At 30.7% G+C, this 5,818-nt stretch overlaps 1 long non-coding RNA gene across 1 annotated transcript; it reads left to right on the forward strand.

The window, feature by feature from the left end:
- Positions 1–246: 246 nt before the first annotated feature.
- Positions 247–5,439, forward strand: LOC105852192 (uncharacterized). The gene is made up of 2 exons (XR_003473026.2): positions 247–892; positions 4,937–5,439. It is a non-coding gene; the product is annotated as an uncharacterized lncRNA (long non-coding RNA).
- Positions 5,440–5,818: the final 379 nt, after the last annotated feature.

The raw sequence follows: 5,818 nt of genomic DNA on the forward strand, positions 1-5,818 counted from the left end.
ATTTATAAAATAAACCCTTAACTTTGATGAGTCTTCGAAATTTATGTGAATGAAAAAAAAAATTACGGCCTCTTACTTAGTAATGTATTTTATAAGAATAATTTGGTATAAAAAAGAATAATTTTATGAAATAATGTATAATTTTTTTAATGGAAAATAATAATGTATAGTGTATTATTATTAAACATAGAAAACTGACGGAAATATTTTCACAAAAATTAAAAACTGTTAGAATTTTTATTTTCGGGTCGCAAAGATCCCTAGTTTAAAGGATAAAAAAAAACCGGAGTTCATTACTGGCTTCATAATGATTACAAAAAGTATATATATAAACTCCTCACTCCTCACATCACACACTCGCAGCCTCGTTGTTGTCGTTTTCCTCTCTCGTCTTCGCTCTTAATTCTTTCAATCTTTTAATCTAGCAATAAAAAGATCATATTTACTGAAACAAAATGGCAGGTACGAAAGGAAAGGGTTTTAGGATTTCGATCAGAATTGGAATTTCTCGCGTAACTTTCTTTTATGGGCTGCAATTGGTTTCGGCCTCAATTTCTGGCGCTCTGTGTCATCAGCGTTTTGATACTCCATGAGAGTTTCTTGTGTTTCATTACGGTTGTGGAATTGGGATCGGAAAAGTTTTGGATTTGGGGATTTTCGAGGGTTTCAGAGGAATGAGGATCGACGGGGTGAATTACACCAATTCTTTTGTTTGCCGTTCCTAACAGCTACAGTAACGTCAGTTTCGGTTCTTGATTGTTTAGTCAGGCTTCGGTTCTTGATTGTTCAATCTTGCAAGATTTTGTGATTCTTATTCTGCATCGGATGTTTGAGCCTTCATAATCCAAAATACTTGCAACAAGAATTCTTCCAACCCATATTGAAAAAATCGGTATGATATACTTCACCCTAAATGAAATCATATATGTGAATTTTGTATTTTTTTGTAATATAGAATGCATATGGTGAAAGAGAATTGAAAAAATATAAATATAAATGAGATCAAATGAAAAGATTAGTGGGTATTATTCTAAATTGGTTGTTATTGACCCTACATGAAACCTCTACGAAACCGAATGAAAGATTTATCTTCTTTATTGAATTTCGATGAATCTTTAGTTGCTGAATCGCCGATCCGAATTCGATTCCTCACCATTGCTGCATATTTTCGTCAGAATTCTAGATTCCATGAATTTCTAGTCTCTTTTTCCAAATTCAAGTTTTGCAGTCAGGTTTCGATCTTCCGAATTTCAATTTGAATTCTTTATAATTGTTTTCCGTGGCATCTTCGTATTTGGCATCAAATTTTTAGGCAACTTTTTTCGGTTTTGATTGCGACGGTGACATCCCGTTCTTGAAAGAACGTTGGATTCCATGAATCTTGATTATTCAAACTCTAAAAATCTTATACATGAATCTTGGTTATTAAAACCCTAGAAATCTGATCCATGAATCTTGATTATGAAAACCCCATAAATCTTATTTAAAGTGGTGCCGAAAAAGATGACCAGTCACAAGCTTTGTTATTCGGATTTTTGATGTATCAATTTTTTTCTTCAGCGCAAACATTTTTCGTCCTCAAAACTGTGTTTGGATAGTTTTTTGTTTGCAACATTTGTATTATTATTGATTATTCAAGAATGTATAATTTTGATGATTCTTGAATATTCATGTTGATAAAATTGAAAAATTTCAAATTCTATACTTATGATAAGTCGGTTGGCCCAATATGACCCAATATGAAATTGATTTAGCATGCTGGATGACTATAAAATTTATCAAAAGGGATAGGTTCTTGATCCAATAGGTTGTTGTTGGCTATATGAATTTTTCATTTATATGAAATTGAGATAGTATATTTGAATGATCCTAAATTTAACCATGAAATATATATTTGATTAAAAATGTGGTTTTCAATATGAATTTTGTATTTATATAAAATTGAAATGTATGTTTAGATAATCATAAATTTAATTATGAGATAGATATTTGATTCAAAATGTGGCTTTCAATATGATCTTTTTTATTCACTAGATGAATTTTTGACACAAAAATGCGACTTGTAGTATAAAATTGTGATGTATGCTTGGATGACACTGAATTTAATCATGAGATAGATACTTGTTTTAAAATGTGGCTTCCAAGATGAATTTTGTATTCATATGAAATTGAGGTGTATGATTGGATGATATTAAATTTAATCATGAGATAGATACTTGATCTAAAATGTGACCTCTAATATGAATTTTTTATTCATATGAAATTGAAATTGTATGCTTGGATGACCTGAGATGGATTCTTGACCTAAACATGTGGCTTGCAATATGAAATCCATATGTATACTTGGGTGACCCTAAATTTAATCATGAGATAAATTGATATTTGACCCAAAATGTGGTTTTTAATATGAATTTTGTATTCGTATGAAATTGGGATATATGATTGGATGATCCTAAATTTTATCACGAGATAGATACTTGACCAAAAATGTGGCTTGCAATATTAATTTTTTATTCATATGAAATTGACATTGTATGCTTGTATGACCGTAAATTTAATCATGGCTTGCAATATGAAATCCAAATGCATACTTGGGTGACCCTAAATTTAATCATGAGATAGATAGATACTTGACCCAAAATATGGCTTCTAATATGAATTTTGTATTCATATGATATTGAGATGTATGCTTGGATGACCCTAAATTTTATCACGAGATAGATACTTGACCCAAAATGTGGCTTGCAATATGAATTTTTTATTCATATGAAATTGATATTGTATGCTTGGATGACAATAAATTTAATTACGAGATGAATTCTTGACCCAAAAATGTGGCTTTCAATATGAAATTGGGATGTATGCTTGGATAACCCTAAATTTGATCACAAGATAGATATTTGACCCAAAATGTGGCTTGCAATATGAATTTTTTTATTCATATGAAATTGATATGTATGTTTGGATAACTCTAAATTTACTCACGAGATAGATTCTTGACCCTAAAAATTTGGCTTGCAATATAAATTTTGTATTAATATGAAATTGGGATGTATACTTGGATGACCTTAAATTTAATCACAAAATGGATTCTTGATCCAAAAATGTGGTTTTCAATATAAATTTTTTATTATTCATTCTCAAAACATGTCTTGCAATATGAATTTATTATTCATACTTACCTTAAATGATATGAAATTTGATAAATTGGGATGATGATATTGTGTCTCGACGACATTGGGTTTGAAATTTGATATTTGAACATAAACGATCTTAATTTGATAAATTGGGATGACAGTTGTGTCTCGTAGACCATTGATGTCCAAGTATGATATTTGAGTTTAGATGTTCCTATTTTTGTTAAATTGACATGTTGGTATTGTACCTCGATAGTCTGAGTGCAAAATTTGATATTTGAGACCAGGTGATTCCAAATTTGTTAAATTAGGATGACGGTGTCGCACCTTGATGATATTGAGTGTAAAATATGATATTTGAGGCTAGAAGATCTTAAATATGATAAATTAGAATGATGGTTTTGTGCTTAGAAAATTTTGGATGTCAAATATGGTATTTGAGCTTAGATGATCCTATATTCGATGAATTGAGATGTGGTATGTTGCCTTAATGATCTTAGATCCAATATTTGATGTTTGATCAAAGATGATTCGAAATTCGTAAAATTGAGATGATGGTGTTGTGACACGATTATCTTGGATACAAAACTGATTTGAGTTAGATGATCTTAAATTCGATAAATTGAAGTGATAATAAATTGTTTCGATAATGTTGGATGCAAAATTTTATATTTGAGTTTAGATTGTCCTAAATTTGATAAATTAAAATGATGATATGGCACCTCGATGACATTGGATACCAAAAATGATTTTGAGCCTAGATTATGGTTTTGGGTCTTGATAACTTTGAATGCAAATTTAACTTTTGAGCCTAAAAAATATGAAATGTGTTAAATTGGTGTAGTACTTGAGAAGGAGGATTTACTAATTGAAGACTTTGTTGGGGTGTTCTTTCATAAAAAAAAAAAAAATTCTAATGAAAATGGAAATAATTATATTAGGGAAGGAGTGTAGTTTTCAACTGCTATTTTACGATGGGATACCTTTTGAAACACCATTATAATGCTCATGAGATTATTAAACTTCACACTGCTTGCACAACAATGGTGCTTTGCTCCTTGATGCTGTTCTTGCAAACAGAGTCCACATTCTTTTAAGATGTCAGATTTATATCTGATTCTTTGTGCATGTCATTTCGAGTGTACTGTAAGCATAGGATGACCAAGGGATGACTTTCTTCTTGAATAGGTTAAATAGTGAAAAGCATCATTTGACACATGTACCTCATTTTTCTTCAAATCACTCAACTGATTTTGTAATGCTGGAATTTAAAAGTTCCAAGAGTTCTTGTCCCCAAGCGAAGGGAATGCTTATCAACACCCAGGTTCAATTCAGCAATGTGCTCTTCTATACCACATGAAACTACTATATGAACTCCATATAGAAATGCAAAAATAATGTAAAAGCTTTCAAGAAAAATACCCGTCATCAATCAGAACTTCATGTTTATAGAACAAAACATCAGATTCATCATTTGCACGATGAAGATTAAGTGATCGATATTGCCTCCGATATTATTCATGTCATTGCACATAACATTATGAATGGCTTCTTCATAGAAGGTTGGGACTGCTCTTGTTCCTGGTCATCTAAAATAGCCTCAATCAACAACATCTCAAGGGATAACAAGATTCCTTTCAATAAAACAATCATTGTACCTTTCATATTTTCATGTTCTGGAAACATCTATTAACATAACACTCCTTACACTCATACACTGTCAAAAAAGGCGATATATGCTATCATTTGGTTAATGAAACTTACCAAAGCCTCACTACATGAAACTGTTACGTCTATAGGAAAGGCTTATGGTGTTGATGAACAAAGCATAATAGAGGCAAATGAGTTGCAAGTGCCAAGAAGTAAAAACAACAGTGTGATCCTCTTTTCGTTGACGCCTATATTGGTTCCTTTAAAGGTAAAGAGTTGTAAAGAGGATCCGGATAGTTTTTACTGTACTTGTTCTCAGGGAAGGTTTGCAGATGGAAGCAGTGATATATCTCATGGTCAAAAGTTCCCTGCTAAATTGGTTGCTGCATTAGGTAATTTTATATAAACCTTCCTAGATAAGTTCTGTTATTAGGATTTTGGTTTTTAGAACGTAGTATGTTGCTGCAATGATTTAAGGTTTGATTTTTGTTGTGTCACCATAACCAAATGCAAACTCTAATATTATTCCCTTTGTTTAATATCCATTGATGTTTAAGGCTAGTTCATTTAAATCAAAAAATAATAAATTGATATGTATTTGATGTAATATTTCTTCATTTAATTCCTAGTATTTGTGATCAATTGTAATTTCTATGTACTCTCTCTCAACTAAGGGTATAGTTGGAAGAAAAACATCAGTTAGACCTTGGATTTCTCAAACACCAATATTTTTCAAACAAAACTAAAAAGCTTAAACATTAATACATTATGGAATGAATAGAGTAATAGATTAGACAACAAGATGAGCAATTACAATGTTAGGAACCCAAAAATTGGATTCCTAAAAAATTACACTTGATTGTATTTCTTTTTTGATGAAGATGGTTTAATGCCTACTTCCTCTATATATTTCTTCCCTTTCTCTATTGTTTAATATATTAGAATATAACATTTATATTCTCTTATTTACTACATGGTATAAGTTGTAAATTGATCCTTCCTATGACCAAATACAACATAGCTGTAGAAAT

The sequence above is a fragment of the Cicer arietinum genome, chromosome 5, assembly GCF_000331145.2.
Source record: "Cicer arietinum cultivar CDC Frontier isolate Library 1 chromosome 5, Cicar.CDCFrontier_v2.0, whole genome shotgun sequence".
Lineage (NCBI taxonomy): Eukaryota > Viridiplantae > Streptophyta > Magnoliopsida > Fabales > Fabaceae > Cicer > Cicer arietinum.